This window comes from Rattus norvegicus, chromosome 11, assembly GCF_036323735.1.
Source record: "Rattus norvegicus strain BN/NHsdMcwi chromosome 11, GRCr8, whole genome shotgun sequence".
Lineage (NCBI taxonomy): Eukaryota > Metazoa > Chordata > Mammalia > Rodentia > Muridae > Rattus > Rattus norvegicus.
In genome coordinates this window covers 52,226,810-52,247,606 of record NC_086029.1, presented here as the reverse complement: position 1 = coordinate 52,247,606, position 20,797 = coordinate 52,226,810, and the positions used below count along the sequence as shown (strand labels likewise).

Genomic DNA, 20,797 nt, shown 5'->3' with positions numbered 1-20,797 from the left:
AATCTAATAGGATGCATGGGATTATTTCAGTTTTCTTGTATTGGTTGAGGATTGTTTTGTGATCAATTATATGATCAATTTTGGAGAAGGTTCATAAGGTGCTGAGAAGAAGGTATATTCTTTCGTTTTAGGGTGAAATGTTCTGTAGATATCTGTTAAATCCATTTGGTTCATAACCTCTGTAAGTTTCATTGTGTCTCTGTTTAGTTTCTGTTTCAATGATCTGTCCATTAGTGAGAGTAGGGTTTTGAAGTCTCCCACTATTAATGTGTGGAGATCAATGTGTATTTTGGGCTTTAGTAAAGTTTCTTATATAGATGTGAGTGCCATTGCATTTGGAGTGTAGATATTCAGAATTGCAACTTTTACTTTGTGGATTTTTCCTTTGATGAATATGAAGTGTCCTTCCCCATCTCACTTGATAGTTTTTGGTTGAAAATTTATTTAATTAGATTATAGGATATTGGGACAATTTGCTTGGAAGACTTTTCCAGCCTTTTACACTTAGAGAGTGTCTATCTATGTTATTGAAGTATGTTGTTTTTATGCAGCAAAATGATGGATTCTGCTTTTGTATTAAACCTGTGGGTTTGTCTTTTTAGGTGAGTCATGTCCCTTAATATTTAGAGATATTAAAGACAGATGATTGCTAGTTCTTGTTATGTTTGTGTTCTAGGTAGCATTATGTGCATTTGATTCTCTCCTTTTGGTTTTGTTGTGAAATGATTACTATCTTGTTTTTTCCAAGGTGTAGGGACCCTCCTTGTGTTGGAGTTTTCAAAGTCCTCTATAGGATTGGGTTGGTAGACAGATATTGTTTGAATTTGTTGTTTCCTAAAATATTTTGGTTTCTCCATCTATGTTGACTGAAAGTTTTGCTGAGTATAGTATCCTGAACTAGCATCTGTGTTCTCTTAGAGTCTGCATGACCTCTCTCTAGGCTTTTCTGACTTTTAGTGTCTATGATAAGAAGTCTGGTGTAATTGTGATACGTCTGCCTTTATATTTTACTTGGCCCTTTTCCCTTGCAGCTTTTAATATCCTTTCTTTGTTCTATGCATTTAGCATTTTCATTATTATGTGATGAGATAATTTTCTTTTCTTGTCAAATTTATTTGGTGTTCTATAGGCTTCTTGTACATTTATGGCCATCTCTTTCTTTAGGCTCAGGGAATTTTCTTCTATAATTTTGTTGAAGATGTTTTTGGGTCCTTTGAACTGGAATTCCTCCCTCTTCTCTATTTCTATTATTCTCAGATTTTGTCTTTTCTTTGTGTCCTGGATTTCCTGGATTTTTTTGGGTTAGGAATTTTTTATGTTTTGAACTTTCTTTAATGATTGTTTCAATATCTTCTAAGGTATTTTCTACCTCTTATATTCTATTGGTGATGCTTACATGTGTAATTCCTGACCTCTTTCCTAGGTTTTTACATTTCAACAGTTGCCTTCATTTGTGTGTTCTTCATTGTTTCTACTTCTACTTTTAAGTTTGGACCACGTTCGGTTTCTTCACCTGTTGACTGAGTTTTCCTATATTTCTTTAAGGAATTTATTTATTTCCTCTTTAAGGACTTCTACCTCTTTACCTGTGTTTTCTTGTATTTCACTCAATGAGTTTGTTATTTCCCCCTTTAAGGACTTTATTATCTTCATGAAATAGGAATGTATATCAGCTTCCTGATTTTCAGGGATGTTCTATTCAGGACTTGCTGTGGTGGAAGAACTGGGTTCTGATGATGCCACAGTATATTGGCTTCTGTTACTTTTGGTCTTATGCTTGCCTTTTGCCATCAGGTTATCCCTGGTGTTTGCTGGTCTGGATTTCTCTGTCTTGAGCCTGCCTATTGTGTCCCTGGTTTGCTTCAGGTTTCCTGGTAAGACTGTGGTCCTGGCTGTAGCAGACCTCCTGTGGGGTCTTAAGATTGTGTGGTCTTCAGAGGGACAAGTACATGGGTGACCTGTTGCTCTGGCCACAGTGGCTGTTCTGGGAGGCCTGCTGGGAGGCCTTCAGACTCTTGGATCTTCAGAGGAACAGTCAAGCTGTTCTCCTGTGGGTAGTTGTTCTCCTGGGAGGCCTTTGGACATGGGATCAGTTGCCCTGTATATAGAAGAGCCAATGGGAGGTTTTCAGACTACGGTATCAATTGCCCAGCCACCCTGCATGGAGCTGAATGTTTGTGGGATCTTCAGAGAAGCTGACAAGCTGGAATCTGCCCAGCAAGCAGGTACCAGCCAGAAGTGGAATGGAATCCATGTGTTATGGCATTTGTGAGGTGATGGGTTCTGAGTCCACTGGGCTCTTTGTGATTCCCAGCAGCTGTGAGCTGCTTACAAGTTGCCCTGCACGCAGTGGAATTCCTGACATGCCTTTAGGATGTGGTGTCTTGGGGGAACAGAAGATGCTGGCCAGAAGACTGCCCTTTACCCTTTTAAGTAGCTTCTTTACTGTACTATTCTTGTAAGTGTTGGGCATGTCCTATATCTCAGATTCATTCTGCCAAGTCTTTCTCTGATTCATCACTTCATCTGCTCCTCAATTAGGTGTCACTTTTAAACATAGTTACTTCCATCTACAAACCACCACTAACATACATTGTTTAGGATTAAAGGTGTATACTAAGAGTATGTCCATTTTTCAGCCAGATTATAATGTAATCTAGGAGGAAGTATGTGTATTCCATCCCTATCACATAAATCTAGAAGTCTTTGGTTGTGGTACCTTGCCAGAGCAGCCCTGTTGCTGGATGGAAATTTCATCATAGGGAATTACTACAATAGCTATTCCCACAAAGAACCCAACTACTTTTTGAGAGCAGTGTGACTGCTCATAAGATGTTTGTAAAATCTTCTATAGTCTTTAACAATGTAAGTATCTTCCCATAGATTGCATTGAGGTTATGGCACTGCATAACTTTGACTAGACACAAGTAATTTTCTGCAGGCAGTTATTATGTGCCCCATGTTTGCTTTAAAAATCACTGTGTAAAGGAAGCTCAAATTTTCATTCATTTGTGTCCTGATTTCTGAGATAATAGGTGTACTTGATCATACAAGTTTTGTATTCCACTATGGATCAAATCCAGGGCTTCATCATGCTCATCAATGAGACATGAATTCTGCCACCATATTTCTCTTCTTTTCTGTAGACATGCATTGGTATTTTGTATTTATGTTTTATCAGCTGCTTGGGTGTTGTTAAATGATGTCTATTAGAAGACTGAAAGTACTACACATACTCTGTCTGCAGGATGCACACTGGCTGTCTAGATTTGAGAATTATATGTATGTGCTTGGCCTATTGTGGACTGGCACTAGAGCAACGTTGTCAGAGTTCATGTATCATAGATGAGCATGATGAAGCAAGTTTCTTGTGTCTTCTTCCCACTGCAGAGCCAGGAGCTTTAGCTTCTCGGGTAGAATGTAATCTCCTTTCTTCTCAGACATGAAGGGTGAAAGGTAAAGGAGGAGCTGGGCATTCACATAAACTTCTACTGAGGCTGTACATAGTACCTGCCAATGAAGGGGGTTTGCTGCCCCCGCCAGTCAACAATCTTGTGGGTGATGCAACAGTCTGTGATGTCATATGTGGCTCTGATGCTCAAAGATTTGTCCCAGGATACATTCCCATCAATACTTCTGATGATGAAGGCTAATACTTCACAGGGCACCTCTCAGTTCAGGAAGAACTTCAGGCCTTCAGAGAGTTTCTTGTGCTCTTCTTGTGCTTTCAGCTCTTTCCTTCAACCTTCCTCCTACGCTGTCACCTCCCTGTTGGTAGAAAACTCATCAGTCTCATCCTCATCTATAACAAGTACCACCACTCGAGTCAGGGTGGCACTGAGGGCAGCCAGTTTCTTCATAGAACTCTCAGAGTCAACTGCAAATTTGTCTTTGCTGACCTTTGTCTCTGCTTGGGCTTGACCTTTAAGCTTGGGTGTGGAGTGAAGTTTGAGTGACTGGTAGAGGCAGATATTGAGAAAGCCAAAAAGTGGTGTAGAGCTCAGTAAATGTGGCCATGACCCTAGTCCACATCTGTTGGATGATTATGGGAGAAAGCATAGGGTATAATCCATATGCTGACCCAGCACCTCAGCCTGATAGTAAATGCCTTTAATGGACAGGTAGACCATGTACAGGGACCTGGCAGTGATGACTTTGTGCAGGAACTCCACAGTGAGCCGGTGGCACAGCTGAATGGTTTGTACAAGGCACTTTCCTGGCCGAGGGAAGATGGATAAGAGGAAGCACATTGACAAGGTATAATCAAGGTCCCACAAAACATCCCATTCCATCCCAACACATCCCTTATTCTATACCCCTTCACGTAGAAACTGTACTGTGGTTCAGTAATTATTAGCATCCGTTAGACATTATAATTATAAATTATTCATCATTAGTATTCAACAGGTACTAATGACTTTTATTATAAATGAAAATTATGGCATATTTTTCTGAATAATATAGTCAATGTACATGTGTTTTGAAAGCAGCTTCTGACATAATGTATTAACTCACGAGTTGGTAGCATTTAAATAATATCTTATTGATCAGCAATAAGGATGATCTCAGGTGAAGCATTTTTAGAGATATTTTAACAATTTTACAAGCAATATTTCTCCAAAGACTAAATTTCTCTGTAACCAAATATATCTACTTATTCATTCATTTATGTTTTACATTGTAACTATTAGTCTATTTATCTACTTAATTGTCTGTGCCTTTCATTTCCATTGAATAATACTATGAGTTTCCCCACCATGGTGACAATCAAATTTAGACATTTCTATTTAAGTAATACTTGAGAGTATGAACTACATACATATATGTACTTACACAGATACATGTGAGTATGATGATTAGAAGGACTGATCCTGCATAAACTGGTATTAAGAACATATGCAATACGTCAGAGCTGTGCCCTTATTAACAACTTTTTGGAGATAAGCTATGTCAATCACTTTTTATATTATGATAGAGACACTATTACCAAGTCAACTTGAGATGGAAGAAAGTGTTGATTTGGCTCCAGAATGTTACAGTCCATAACCATCATGGTGGGGAGCATGGCAGCAGAGAGGCAAGCATGGCTCTTGAGTAGTAGCTATCTGCTTATTTCTTGAGAAAATGAGGATTAAGAATCAAAGACCTGGTTAACTGGGAATGGCAATGACATGTGCTCAGAGCCTGTCCCCATTGGTATACATTCCCCAACAAGGCCACATCTCCTACACACAAATACTTCCAAAAACTGGGAACCAGGCATTCAAATATATGTGTCTATGAGGGTCACTCACATTCAAACTACTACAATCCCTTAGTTACTAATTTATCTTCATGTAATTGGCTTTCAGGTGATGAAATTTACCCCCTGATTATTCCCTTAAGCCTATGTGTAATTATATACATTCCTATGATGAAATTCAGGGGCATTCTGAGATGTTACGATCACATTATGACAAGTGGATACATAAGCTAATCTATCATTCAACATAGAGAACACTTAAGGCAGGTGTCTTAGTCATCGTCTCTCCATTCACCTGAGCCCCACAGATGGATGCAAGCAATCTGGGTCCTTGAGTATCTTTGCTCCTGTGGATCACTACCCATCTCGGCAGTGCATCTCTCAGCTCTATCATGGCTCAGCTCTCACCTTGCTTCTTTCACAAGTCTTAGTGACACTTCATTTCCTCTATTTTGGATGTCAGGAGCCTTGAAGCCTCTCACACAGATGCCGACCACCACTAATGGAGGCATTTACAAAAGTGAACTGTCATGCGATCACCACTCTCCATTTGAACACATTTTAATAAGTTATTGTTAAGGTTTGTATATTTTAATTCATATAAATTTATTGTATATGGGAAAAGTTTTAGAGATCATAGAATAATAATTAAATATTTGGATAATTTTAGAGCTTAAACAGTTGTCTGCTCTAACAACTTGAGGCCAGTAGTTTGGGAGTTAATACAGCTGGTATTTTTCTTTCTTTCTTTTTTTTTTTTTTTATTAACTTGAGTATTTCTTATATACATTTCAAGTGTTATTCCCTTTCCCGGTTTCCGGACAAGAATCCCCCTCCCTCCTCCCCTTACTTATGGGTGTTCCCCTCCCAACCCTCCCCCCATTGCCGCCCTCCCCCCATAGACTAGTTCACTGGGGGTTCAGTCTTAGCAGGACCCAGGGCTTCCCCTTCCACTGGTGCTCTTACTAGGATATTCATTGCTACCTATGGGGTCAGAGTCCAGGGTCAGTCCATGTATAGTCTTTAGGTAGTGGCTTAGTCCCTGGAAGCTCTGGTTGCTTGACGTTGTTGTACTTTTGGGGTCTCGAGCACCTTCAAGCTCTTCCAGTTCTTTCTCTGATTCCTTCAACGGGGGACCTATTCTCAGTTCAGTGGTTTGCTGCTGGCATTCGCCTCTGTATTTGCTGTATTCTGGCTGTGTCTCTCAGGAGCGATCTACATCCGGCTCCTGTCGGTCTGCACTTCTTTGCTTCATCCATCTTGTCTAATTGGGTGGCTGTATATGTATGGGCCACATGTGGGGCAGGCTCTGAATGGGTGTTCCTTCAGTCTCTGTTTTAATCTTTGCCTCTCCCTTCCCTGCCAAGGGTATTCTTTTTCCTCATTTAAAGAAGGAGTGAAGCATTCACATTTTGATCATCTGTCTTGAGTTTCGTTTGTTCTAGGGATCTAGGGTAATTCAAGCATTTGGGCTAATAGCCACTTATCAATGAGTGCATACCATGTATGTCTTTCTGTGATTGGGTTAGCTCACTCAGGATGATATTTTCCAGTTCCAACCATTTGCCTACGAATTTCATAAACTCGTTGTTTTTGATAGCTGAGTAATATTCCATTGTGTAGATGTACCACATTTTCTGTATCCATTCCTCTGTTGAAGGGCACCTGGGTTCTTTCCAGTTTCTGGCTATTATAAATAAGGCTGCGATGAACATAGTGGAGCACGTGTCTCTTTTATATGTTGAGGCATCTTTTGGGTATATGCCCAAGAGAGGTATAGCTGGATCCTCAGGCAGTTCAATGTCCAATTTTCTGAGGAACCTCCAGACTGATTTCCAGAATGGTTTTACCAGTCTGCAATCCCACCAACAATGGAGGAGTGTTCCACTTTCTCCACATCCTCGCCAGCATCTGCTGTCACCTGAGTTTTTGATCTTAGCCATTCTCACTGGTGTGAGGTGAAATCTCAGGGTTGTTTTGATTTGCATTTCCCTTATGACTAAAGATGTTGAACATTTCTTTAGGTGTTTCTCAGCCATTCGGCATTCCTCAGCTGTGAATTCTTTGTTTAGCTCTGAACCCCATTTTTTAATAGGGTTATTTGTTTCCCTGCGGTCTAACTTCTTGAGTTCTTTGTATATTTTGGATATAAGGCCTCTATCTGTTGTAGAATTGGTAAAGATCTTTTCCCAATCTGTTCATGCCGTTTTGTCCTAACCACAGTGTCCTTTGCCTTACAGAAGCTTTGCAGTTTTATGAGATCCCATTTGTCGATTCTTGATCTTAGAGCATAAGCCATTGGAGTTTTGTTCAGGAATTTTTTTCCAGTACCCATGTGTTCCAGATGCTTCCCTAGTTTTTCTTCTATTCGTTTGAGTGTGTCTGGTTTGATGAGGAGGTCCTTGATCCACTTGGTCTTAAGCTTTGTACAGGGTGATAAGCATGGATCGATCTGCAATCTTCTACATGTTGCCCTCCAGTTGAACCAGCACCATTTGCTGAAAATGCTATCTTTTTTCCATTGGATGGTTTTGGCTCCTTTGTCAAAAATCAAGTGGCAATAGGTGTGTGGGTTCATTTCTGGGTCTTCAATTCTATTCCATTGGACTATCTGTCTGTCTCTGTACCAATACCATGCAGTTTTTATCACTATTGCTCTGTAATACTGCTTGAGTTCAGGGATAGTGATTCCCCCTGAAGTCCTTTCATTGTTGAGGATAGGTTTAGCTATCCTGGGTTTTTTGTTATTCCAGATGAATTTGCAAATTGTTCTGTCTAACTCTTTGAAGAATTGGATTGGTATTTTGATGGGGATTGCATTGAATCTGTAGATCGCTTTTGGTAAAATGGCCATTTTAATATATTAATCCTGCCAATCCATGAGCATGGGAGATCTTTCCATCTTCTGAGGTCTTCTTCAATTTCTTTCCTCAGTGTCTTGAAGTTCTTATTTGAAGATCTTGAAGATCTTTTACTTGCTTGGTTAAAGTCACACCGAGGTACTTTATATTGTTTGGGTCTATTATGAAGGGTGTCGTTTCCCTAATTTCTTTCTCGGCTTGTTTCTCTTTTGTATAGAGGAAGGCAACTGATTTATTTGAGTTAATTTTATACCCAGCCACTTTGCTGAAGTTGTTTATCAGCTTTAGTAGTTCTCTGGTGGAACTTTTGGGATCACTTAAATATACTATCATGTCATATGCAAATAGTGATATTTTGACCTCTTCTTTTCCGATCTGTATCCCCTTGATCTCCTTTTGTTGTCTGATTGCTCTGGCTAGAACTTCAAGAACTTATTGAATAAGTAGGGAGAGAGTGGGCAGGCTTGTCTAGTCCCTGATTTTAGTGGGATTGCTTCAAGTTTCTCTCCATTTAGTTTAATGTTAGCAACTGGTTTGCTGTATATGGCTTTTACTATGTTTAGGTATGGGCCTTGAATTCCTATTCTTTCCAGGACTTTTATCATGAAGGGGTGTTGAATTTTGTCAAATGCTTTCTCAGCATCTAATGAAATGATCATGTGGTTCTGTTCTTTCAGTTTGTTTATATGATGTATCACGTTGATGGTTTTCCGTATATTAAACCATCCCTGCATGCCTGGGATGAAGCCTACTTGATCATGGTGGATGATTGTTTTGATATGCTCTTGAATTCGGTTTGCCAGAATTTTATTGAGTATTTTTGCATCGATATTCATAAGGGAAATTGGTCTGAAGTTCTCTTTCTTTGTTGGGTCTTTGTGTGGTTTAGGTATAAGAGTAATTGTGGCTTCGTAGAAGGAATTCGGTTGGGCTCCATCTGTTTCAATTTTGTGGAATAGTTTGGATAATATTGGTATGAGGTCTTCTATGAAGGTTTGATAGAATTCTGCACTAAACCCGTCTGGACCTGGGCTCTTTTTGGTTGGGAGACCTTTAATGACTGCTTCTGTTTCCTTAGGAGTTATGGGGTTGTTTAACTGGTTTATCTGTTCCTGATTTAACTTCGATACCTGGTATCTGTCTAGGAAATTGTCCATTTCCTGAAGATTTTCAAGTTTTGTTGAATATAGGTTTTTATAGTAAGATCTGATGATTTTTTGAATTTCCTCTGAATCTGTAGTTATGTCTCCCTTTTCATTTCTGATTTTGTTAATTTGGACGCACTCTCTGTGTCCTCTCGTTAGTCTGGCTAAGGGTTTATCTATCTTGTTGATTTTCTCAAAGAACCAACTTTTGGTTCTGTTGATTCTTTCTATGGTCCTTTTTGTTTCTACTTGGTTGATTTCAGCTCTGAGTTTGATTATTTCCTGCCTTCTACTCCTCCTGGGTGTATTTGCTTCTTTTTGTTCTCGAGCTTTTAGGTGTGCTGTCAAGCTGCTGACATATGCTCTTTCCTGTTTCTTTCTGCAGACACTCAGCGCTATGAGTTTTCTTCTTAGCACAGCTTTCATTGTGTCCCATAAGTTTGGGTATGTTGTACCTTCATTTTCATTAAATTCTAAAAAGTTTTTAATTTCTTTCTTTATTTCTTCCTTGACCAGGTTATCATTGAGTAGAGCATTGTTCAATTTCCACGTATATGTGGGCATTCTTCCCTTTTTGTTATTGAAGACCAGTTTTAGGCCTTGGTGGTCTGATAGCACCCACGGGATTATTTCTATCTTTCTGTACCTGTTAAGGCCCGTTTTTTGACCAATTATATGGTCAATTTTGGAGAAAGTACCATGAGGAGCTGAGAAGAAGGTATATCCTTTTGCTTTAGGATAGAATGTTCTATAAATATCCGTTAAGTCCATTTGGCTCATGACTTCTCTTAGTCTGTCTACATTTCTGTTTAATTTCTGTTTCCATGATCTGTCCATTGATGAGAGTGGGGTGTTGAAATCTCCCACTATTATTGTGTGAGGTGCAATGTGTGTTCTGAGCTTTAGTAAGGTTTCTTTTACATATGTAGGTGCCCTTGTATTTGGGGCATAGATATTTAGGATTGAGACTTCATCTTGGTGGATTTTTCCTTTGATGAATATGAAGTGTCCTTCCTTATCTTTTTTGATGACTTTTAGTTGAAAATTGATTTTATTTGATATTAGAATGGCTACTCCAGCTTGCTTCTTCTGACCATTTGCTTGGAAAGTTGTTTTCCAGCCTTTCACTCTGAGGTAGTGTCTGTCTTTGTCTCTGAGGTGTGTTTCCTGTAGGCAGCAGAATGCAGGGTCCTCGTTGCGTATCCAGTTTGTTAATCTATGTCTTTTTATTGGGGAGTTGAGGCCATTGATATTGAGAGATATTAAGGAATAGTGATTATTGCTTCCCATTATATTCATATTTGGAAGTGAGGTTATGTTATTGTGCTTTCATTCTCTTTGTTTTGTTGCCAAGACGATTAGTTTCTTGCTTCTTCTAGGGTATAGCTTGCCTCCTTATGTTGGGCTTTACCATTTATTATCCTTTGTAGTGCTGGATTTGTAGAAAGATATTGTATAAATTTGGTTTTGTCATGGAATATCTTGGTTTCTCCATCAATGTTAATTGAGAGTTTTGCAGGACACAGTAACCTGGGCTGGCATTTGTGTTCTCTTAGGGTCTGTATGACATCAGTCCAGGATCTTCTGGCCTTCATAGTATCTGGCGAGAAGTCTGGTTTGATTCTGATAGGTCTCCCTTTATATGTTACTTGACCTTTTTCCCTTACTGCTTTTAATATTCTTTCTTTATTTTGTGCGTTTGGTGTTTTGACAATTATGTGACGGGAGGTGTTTCTTTTCTGGTCCAATCTATTTGGAGTTCTGTAGGCTTCTTGTATGTCTATGGGTATCTCTTTTTTTAGGTTAGGGAAGTTTTCTTCTATGATTTTGTTGAAGATATTTACTGGTCCTTTGAGCTGGGAGTCTTCACTCTCTTCTATACCTATTATCCTTAGGTTTGATCTTCTCATTGAGTCCTGGATTTCCTGTATGTTTTGGACCAGTAGCTTTTTCCACTTTACATTATCTTTGACAGTTGAGTCAATGATTTCTATGGAATCTTTTGCTCCTGAGATTCTCTCTTCCATCTCTTGTATTCTGTTGGTGAAGCTTGTATCTACAGCTCCTTGTCTCTTCTTTTGGTTTTCTATATCCAGGGTTGTTTCCATGTGTTCTTTCTTGATTGCTTCTATTTCCATTTTTAATTCCTTCAACTGTTTGATTGTGTTTTCCTGGAATTCTTTCAGGGATTTTTGCGATTCCTCTCTGTAGGCTTCTACTTGTTTATTAATGTTTTCCTGTGCTTCCCTAAGTGTGTTCATGTCTTTCTTGAAGTCCTCCAGCATCATGATCAAAAATGATTTTGAAAGTAGATCTTGCTTTTCTGGTGTGTTTGGATATTCCATGTTTTTTTTGATGGGAGAATTGTGTTCCGATGGTGCCATGTAGTTTGGTTTCTGTTGCTTGGGTTTCTGCGCTTGCCTCTCGCCATCAGATTATCTCTAGTGTTACTTTGTTCTGCTATTTCTGACAGTGGCTAGACTGTCCTATAAGCCTGTGTGTCAGGAGTGCTGTAGACCTGTTTTCCTGTTTTCTTTCAGCCTGTTATGGCGACAGAGTGTTCTGCTTTCGGGTGTGTAGTTTTTCCTCTCTACAGGTCTTCAGCTGTTCCTGTGGGCCTGTGTCTTGAGTTCACCAGGCAGCTTTCTTGCAGCAGAAAATTTGGTCTTACCTGTGGTCCCGAGGCTCAAGTTCGCTCGTGGGTTGCTGCCCACGGGCTCTCTGCAGCGGCAGCAACCAGGAAGACCTGTGCCGTCCCTTCTGGGAGCTTCAGTGCACCAGGGTTCCAGATGGTCTTTGGCCTTTTCCTCTGGCGTCCGAGATGTGTGTGTAGGGAGCAGTCTCTTCTGGTTTCCCAGGCTTGTCTGCCTCTCTGAAGGTTTAGCTCTCCCTCCCACGGGATTTGGGTGCAGAGAACTGTTTATCTGGTCTGTTTCTTTCAAGTTCCGGTGGTGTCTCAGGCAGGGGTCCTGCTGCTCCTGGGCCCTCCCCCACGGGAGCCCAGAGGCCTTATACAGTTTCCTCTTGGGCCAGGGATGTGGGCAGGGGTGAGCAGTGTTGGTGGTCTCTTCCGCTCTGCAGCCTCAGGAGTGCCCACCTGACCAGGCGGTTGGGTCTCTCTCTCTCACGGGGTCTGGGAGCAGAGAGCTGCTGCGGGCCGGGCGGTATTTTTCATTTAATCATATTTTATAATTGCTCCTGAAAAAAAGTGTATCCCACAATTGACCTTTGCCAAAATCCATGGACATCTTAAATTAAAAATGATCTTAATGTTACCATTTATAGTTGCAGTCACTTTATCAGAAAAGCTGAACATTACAAGGTCACCATAGATGTGCTAACACAAACTCTTTTAGTCAGTGAGTCTATAATAGTGGTATACATGTGCAATACTAAACTCTACTAGGCAAATATGTTTCCCTTGAAAGTATTGCTTAACAATTATGAAACTTCTGAAAATTTATGTTGGAACTAAACAGTTGAGTGAAGAGTGATGGAGCTAATAATTTATAATTGAAGGTTTTTTACAAATATACATATATGTATACACATACATATATATATGAATGCTTACACTTTGGTAGTATGTAAATGTTAGAAATATCACTTTAATATTTCTATTTAGTTATTTGTAGTTATAGAATTGTGAATAAATATGCAAAGATAGTGAAAAAATAAAATATGATGTTGTTAGACATAAGGTTTATACTTAGATAATTGATAATAGATAGATAAACAATAGATAATTGATAATAGCTTGATATATTGATAGATTTTAGTTTATACACATATACTCCCTTATCTAAACTGCTAGGACCAAGGTACAATAATAAGGTTTGTATCAATAAGCTTATTAAGTTTTCCTCTCTTTATTTTATATTATTCTCCAGTAAAAATAAGTCATTCTAGCATGAAAGAGAAAACTGTATAAGTTGGATATAGAAACTAATAGAACAATAGAATGAAAGAAAATACTGCTTTTTAAAAAAGAGTTATGTGAAGTTGACACAGAAACCAATTGTGCTTCTAAAATACTTATTGTACTTCTTGTTAGAAAATAAATGTTTCACATATAAGTATGACTGGTTTTTCTTAAAGTCAGAAAGATTACTAAAATAAACAAATAGAATTATATTGAAACCTTCAGGACTGATATGGAAACACAGCATTAGCATAAAATGCTTATTGTTGGATAATTAGATGAAGAAATAATTATTCATATATGCTAGTATACATAAAATATACAGCCGAGTTATATATTTAGTATTCTACTAATCAGTGTCAAACATGTCAAACTGTCACTCATGGATAGCAAACCACAACATTGATACTTAATTTTAGACTCCTACATCATTATGGGAACAGAGGAAAAATGAAGACATTAGGAAAAACTTATTTAGGAAAATGCCTTCTGATTGATTGCTTAGTCATAGGCTGAAAATCACTCAGTATTTTTATTTACAGTTTTAAGAAACTGAATACATCTGAAATTATCAGAAAGATGTGTTTCCTAGCTCTGAAAGTAATTATCCTCGGAACAGTTCTTAGTTAATTAAAAAGAATAAAAAATAAAAGCTTCCTGCCAAGGATCGATAATCACAAAAAGAAATTAATAATATTCAATTTCTTGTTAACTACTACACAAGAAAATGAGAGGCATTAGAACTCAGCAGTAATATCAGTGTTGACTAAAGGAAGAATAGTAATAAGGGATAATTTAGAAAATAGAGTTAAGAAAAGGAAATTGTTTCAGCTGTTATGCTTTTCACTTGCTTGATATTATCTGTGACTTTTTCATTTCATTTGTTATAAATAAGAACAGCTGAAGCTGTAATTGTGTGTTTGTAGGGAAATAACTCCATTTATAAATTTTGAAATGACAGTAGAGCCATTCATGTCTCTGTAAATTGCCATGTAGAGGAATTTGAATCCAACGACATGGCTACTCTGACTGGAATGGACACAACTTTAATTTGAAGAGACAGGCAAGCAGTTCTCTGAGTTCAAGGCTATTCTAGTAGATAGTAAGTTCCAGGTAGAGAAAAGCTTAGGTATATGCTTGGTGGTACAAGCCTTTAATTCCAGCATTCAGAAATTCAACTCAGTCAGTCAGCAAAAAAAGCAGTGCAATGGACTTGAGTTCAGTTCCATTCGGTGCAGTAGAGGCAATTGAAGCCAGAGAATAAGAAGGAGCCAGAAGATTAGAACAAATTGCTAGAGACATTTTGAGGCCAAACAGAGCAATTCAGTAAGAAGGTAAGAGAAGCCTGATTGAATCAGCCATCTTGAAGAGGAGTTTGACCCAGAATGGCTTAGTTGAGCCAGCCAACCGGAGCTCAGAAAGAGTTAAAAAGGATGAGTTGATTCAACAGTAATCCTTCCATGTGATAAATACTGACTGAGTAATACTGTTTCTAGTCTACCCATTGATTGAAGCAAACCAGCCAATACAAACCTGAACACAGACATGCAGTGGCTATCTATAGGCTGACAAATAAATTATTACAAGAAAACAGAGAAGAGAGTTAAAATAAACCAAATGTCCACTAACTTTGTGATCCCTTTTTGATTCTCATTTCTTTGTTGTTTATTTCTTTGGCTTTAAAAAAATATAATCCTAAATCTTCAACTAGTGTGAAGGAGTACCTTCAGATACAGGGATAATAACAAAAAGGTCCTCTCCTACAGAGGTAGAGATTTAGAGTGACTCCTCATTTCAGTGAAGCTTACTAATGAATGAAGTGACACAGTGATAATTGTGGTGTGGGTGAGACTTCCCTCTTCCAAGATAACTTGTTTATTGTTCTTATAATTCTTCAGATCCCGTTGATGATAGCACAGTAGGTAATAAGCACAACTACAGAAAAAGAGATGCTGACTTCACAGAACTGGAGGTGGGGGGAGGGTTGGGAGGGGAACACCCATAAGGAAGGGGAGGAGGGAGGGGGATGTTTGCCCGGAAACCGGGAAAGGGAATAACACTCGAAATGTATATAAGAAATACTCAAGTTAATTAAAAAAAATGAAATAAATGTTACTTTTCAATTCAGATTTTTAGGATCCAGAAATCTCCCCATGAACCACAGGTATGCAGATCTTAATCAGACAGGGATAGTATATTATGCATTTGCCCTAGGACTAATTGATCAGGAATGAGGAATGTAACCCATACCCGGGAGCTAGATTCTGACCCTATGCCAGAATCCTACAGAGTGAGTGTTTAAGACTGAAATCCACAAACATCTGTGCCATGTAATTCCACCAATCAGGATTTAGAGATAATTAAAAAGTTATACATTTGCCCTGTTCCAATTGGTTGGGTGATTTAACTGTGGCGGTACCATTTGACTTGCCCAATATTCATGTCTTACGTTGCCAAGCAGGATGTCAGTTACCCATGAACATGTCTCTTTATGTCAAGTAGGATGTCAATTTCAAGAGAGGTCTTGAGAACTTAAAACTTTATTCAACCCCTATTAAAAATAAAGTTTCACTTAGAATGTCTTTTTTATTTATTTTTTAATATTCATTTTATTATTTATTTATTTATTTGTGTATATGTATATTTTGTATCATTTTTACATTTTATTTTTCTTGGATATTTTATGTACTTACATTTTAAATGTTATCCCCCTTTCCTCCCTCTTCTATACCCCCTTTCCCCTCCACCTGCTTCTATGACCTACCCACTCCAACCTCAACACCTTGGCATTCCCCTACATTGGGAAAATGAGTCTTCACAGGATCAAGGGCTTTTCCTCCTATTGATGCTGGACAATGCCATCCTCTGCCACATATGTGGCTAGCGCCATGGGTCCCTCCATGTGTACTTACTGTTTGGTAGTTTAGTCCCTTATATTGGTGAAGGTGTCTCTCTTCTCTTGGGGTACATTCCAGGAGTAGCTTATGAAAGAAAAAAACCCCATAAAGTATAGTGCCGAGGAAGTGTTACTGGACCCCGAAAGACCAGTGAGGAGCTGATCCGATTTAATCACATAATGGCCTTTATTTACAATCTCGATTTGGGCTCAGTCCACTGCTGACCCTGTAGGACAGTTTTGGTGAAAAAGAGCCCCGAACACTTAACAGTAGGCCAAGGTTTTATAGAAAGTTGCAAGCGAGGGGTGAGCATTTCTAGTCTTTGCTTCCCCTCTACATTGGTGATTGATAGGCCGAGGGAAGCTTGTAACCGAGGGTGCTAGACACAGGTTTTTTGGTTTTGTTGTTGTTGTTGTTGTTGTTGTTGTTGTTGTTTGGGGGGCGATTAACCTGGATATTCAGGTCTTGTTGGAGTTAGCCTAGAAACTGGAGCTAGGCTCATGGTTTTTTTGGCGGGTAACTTGGAAACTGTTGCTAGGTTCAGGTCTTGAGTCCAGTCTTCGGGCAGGTTCTCTAAGACGGAGTCTGAACCTAAAAATGAGATCTCTTAAAAGCTCATAAGTAGGTGCAGGAAGTGCTACAGTGGGGTTGGTTCAGGTCCAGGCTAATTTTGGCTAAGTTTACCAACACTTCTATCTGACATCTATTGTGATTGGTTTCCAAGAACACCAAAGCTTAGAACATAATAGAATATGACATCAACTCAGGGATAAGAAATTTTCCCAATAACAGCACGTGAGAAAGTTTCATTGCAACAGCATTAGATTGCCGGCTGCAGGCATTAAACAGAATGACTACAGTTATGCTAGACTCCACAAGAAGAACTACAAATAAATTGCTTTTCAATTTGGTCTTCTTTATTCTCTTACTCTACTCTGCACACTATCCAAAAGAGAACACAAAAATCAAGGATATTTCAAAATTAGTGAAAAAGAACCTGTGAGTGGAAGAGTGAAAAATCAATGAATGTGAGATATTAGAAACATATTAAAATGTAAGAGAGACTAAGCATTTAGAAACAAGGAGGCTCCCCACTCAATCCAAAAGAAGTGAGAGGTTTCTTTTCTTACTCCCTTTTTCAGTACCATCTTGGGAACCTTTGAGGGTTCCATGAGTTGAGACAGGAAAAGAAAGCATATATACTGATTTGCAATGGAGAAGTAGAAGTCTTGTTTTCCCTCAGAGAACATAATACACTATTAAAAATTTCAAATGCCACAAATAAAATCCCCCCAAAACTAGTAAGTAAATATATGTAATTTAAAAAAGTAATAGCACAATACAATCAGCATACATATAAGACATTTTTAGTATGAAACATCAGCCAGGTCATGGCCAGCAGTAACATCCACTCATTGACAGTGAGAATGCACAGTGAATAGGCATGAAAGGAAGAGAAAAATGTTTTCTCAAGGAATTGTCTAAGATCCTATGAGAAGATCTAGAAGATTTTTGTCCCTCTTTATTTTAATTGTTTGTTTGTTTTTCATTTGGTTTTTATTGGAAATAAAAATCTTCTGTTATACAATACATTCCAATCACATATCCACCCTCTTTACTCCTTCCAGCTTACCTCCATATTCCCTCCTTTCCAGATCCACTTTCCTCTGTTTCTTCTTTAGAGAACAGCAGACCTCCAAAAGACAATGTCTAGACAGGACAAAACAAGATACAATAAGACAAGGAGAAAACCTTCAGATTGAGACTGGAAAGGGCAATCAAATAGAAGGCAGAGTTACAAGTGTAGGCAAAAAAGTCAGAAATATAGCCTTTCCCATAGCTAGGGGTGTCAGAGAAACACCAAATTCATAGTCATAGCATATACACAGAGGGCCTGGTACTGATCAAGGCCTTCCCATCCTGGTACTTATTTTGACACTTCAGTCTCTATGAGTCCATGGGAGTCTTGCTTATTTTATTCAGTAAACCATGTTCACCTGAGGTCTTCCAACCCCTCTGAGTCATGCATTCTATTTTTCTTCTCTTCTTGGGGATTTCCAAGGACCTCCCCAAATGGAGACTTCCAATTAGCCTCTCTCTCTCTCTCTCTCTCTCTCTCTCTCTCTCTCTCTCTCTCTCTCTCTCTCTCCCTGCATAATGTCTGGCTGTGAGTTTTTATATTTGTTCTTTTTTTTTTCTTTTTTCTTCCAGGGCTGGGGACTGAACCCAGGGCCTTGCGCTCGCTAGGCAAGCGCTCTACCGCTGAGCTAAATCCCCAACCCCCTTTATATTTGTTCTTATATCTTGTCAGAAGAAGCCTATCTAAAGGTTACTGGACAAGGTTTCAATCTATAAGAATCACCACATATCATTAGAAATCATTTCACTATTTGATTTCATTAATTTTGGCAATTGTGTTTGGTTGAAGCATCCAGTTTATACCTCCTGGCCATGAAGGCAGTGTGTGGCAAGGACTTCCTTTCATGCTATGGGTTTCAAGTTAAACCAAATACTGGCGGGCCACTCTCACAAGTTTGGTACAAGCATTTCTCCAGCACATCTTGCCCAAAGGACAGAATGTTGGTCAAGGGTTTTGTGCTAAGATTGATATCAACGTGTTTCTTTCCATATCCTGCAGGGTACCTTTTTATACCAAGGAGACTAGAATGTAGGAGTGAAGGCTCCAAGTGTACATCACCTCAACCTATGTTCAATGAACTGCGTGGATGTTGTCCTTAGCAATGATGTTCTCCTGTAAGTTTTACAAGGTAATCTTTTTTCTTTTAGCTTAAGTTTGGGTTATTTTAGGAACTTCATACAATCTCTGTCATTAAAATAACTCAAGGCAATTTAAAATGAAAATAAAATACATCGATGTCTATAGGAATCAGCAAGGAATGAATAAAAGAGAAAAGAAATTTTATAACACTAAATGTATTCTTTATGACATTTTGATGGTTTATATAAATTCTATTTGTTCAAATTAATAGCAGGAAAATTCAATGTTTTATCATAATTTCAACTGTGGCCATGATAATATTTTGTGGTCATTTGTTGTACCAAGTGTGTCACTCCTTTAGGAATGATGACAATGTGAGGTGTTTTGTGGAAAGGAAAACTTGGAATACATGGGACATCTCTTGCATAGTTTTTCTTTTACATACATAGATTTACTAAAAATAAAACTATTAAATTCAAGAAAAAATATCACATACAGTATTTCTGGTATCATCCAAAGATGAAACTAGCTCTTAACAGTCACACACATAGGATAGTCTCTAATCAAACTATATATTTTTGAGATTAAGTACGGTAAGGGTCCCTAACACAAAGGCCTTATAATATGTGCAAAATAAAGCTAAAAGGTAAAAATCTGGATCATACTATTATATTTGCTTATTCTACTGAAAGGTAGAAGTAGAGGATGTTAGGATGACCAGAAACCAAGAAACGCAGAGCTCTCGCCCCCAATAAGCTGCTGAAAAGAGTTGAACTACTCCCAAATTTAACACAGAAGACTAAAGACTTTCTGGTGGGTATAGAAAGAAAAGTATTTGTTTCTTTTTGTTTGTTCCCTGAGCCATTTGAGATCAGCAGCAAATAGAACTATTTTTCTTTGTAGAAGACAGTTTCTCACCTGATCTCAAAGTCGTTTACTTTGTCTTCCTAGCAACAGTCCCCTTAAGGAAGAAGCTAAGTACACTGGAGGTGTCTAGAATAGAAGGAAGTAAATCATTCATAAATTATTTCAGTATCAGGAGTCCAAATCACTGTGCCTAGTTAATAGAAAGATTTAGATTTATATCCTGGGAAAATACTGAGGATTTGATGATATGAGGACAAGGACATATCCAGAACAGGGAAGAAATAAAAAGAAGCAGGGGTGAGTCTTAAACTTAGAAAATCTAGAAATTTGTGACATTAAGAAAAGAGGCAATAAAGGCCCTAAAGTAAGCAATCAGCATTAACTATTCTTTCCGTTGTTCACAGCAGTGGCACGGGGGCATTAGGTGAACTTAACTCAGAAAGCTAGTGTCCAAAAAACTCAGTGGAAATCAAAGCCATCAAGAGCCACTGACTTTCAGTTCCTTGTCTCATAATTTCAAATACTGAAACTCACATATCCCAGGTGAGGTTTAGAAAGAATATTTAATTATAGAAAGCTTAAGAAAGAAAAGGCAGAGATCATCTACAACAAATGCAGGGGCCAGGAGTGGGATACAACTCATCCTATTGCCTTGGACTTAATGGAGCTTTACTGAATGAAGGGAGAAAGCGTTAAAGTGGTCAATATAATTTCCATTCCAGCTGTCCAGGTGTCCAGGCACCCTGTATTTTTTTGTCATGCCTGAAGTATGTTATTCAGGAAAAGTGTATTCATTTAGTGGAAGAGGAAGAAACAGACCATCCTACTGAAATCACCATACTTCAACCTTGACAAATTCAGAGACATTTTGTCTTAAACACATTTGTTATCTCTGGCCTTCAGTTAGGGCTAGGATTTCAGGTCCAAGTATAATTCTAACTTTAGTCAAGAAAACAAACAGAGACAAACATACAAACAAATAAACAAAAAAAACAATACTAAACAGGTCATTTTTGGGGGGGATCAGGTATTGAACTCTAAAATTTCATTGGGGATTTCTCTCCCCTGTTCCCATCGGGAGACCTATTTGTCTCTTCTATGCTAATACACAGTCCTGATAGTAGGTAGTTTTAGCCCGTAAAAG

At 38.5% G+C, this 20,797-nt stretch overlaps 1 long non-coding RNA gene and 1 pseudogene across 1 annotated transcript in view; one reads left to right on the top strand and one right to left on the bottom strand.

The window, feature by feature from the left end:
• LOC134480982 (uncharacterized) overlaps positions 1 to 20,797 on the top strand; it is a 123,167-nt gene that overhangs the window by 52,528 nt on the left and 49,842 nt on the right. Inside the window, exon 3 of the long non-coding RNA XR_010056094.1 lies at positions 18,706 to 18,835. This is a non-coding gene — a long non-coding RNA (uncharacterized LOC134480982). The remainder of the gene's footprint in view (positions 1 to 18,705; positions 18,836 to 20,797) is intronic.
• On the bottom strand, positions 3,340 to 4,265 carry Pes1-ps3 (pescadillo ribosomal biogenesis factor 1, pseudogene 3; annotated as a pseudogene).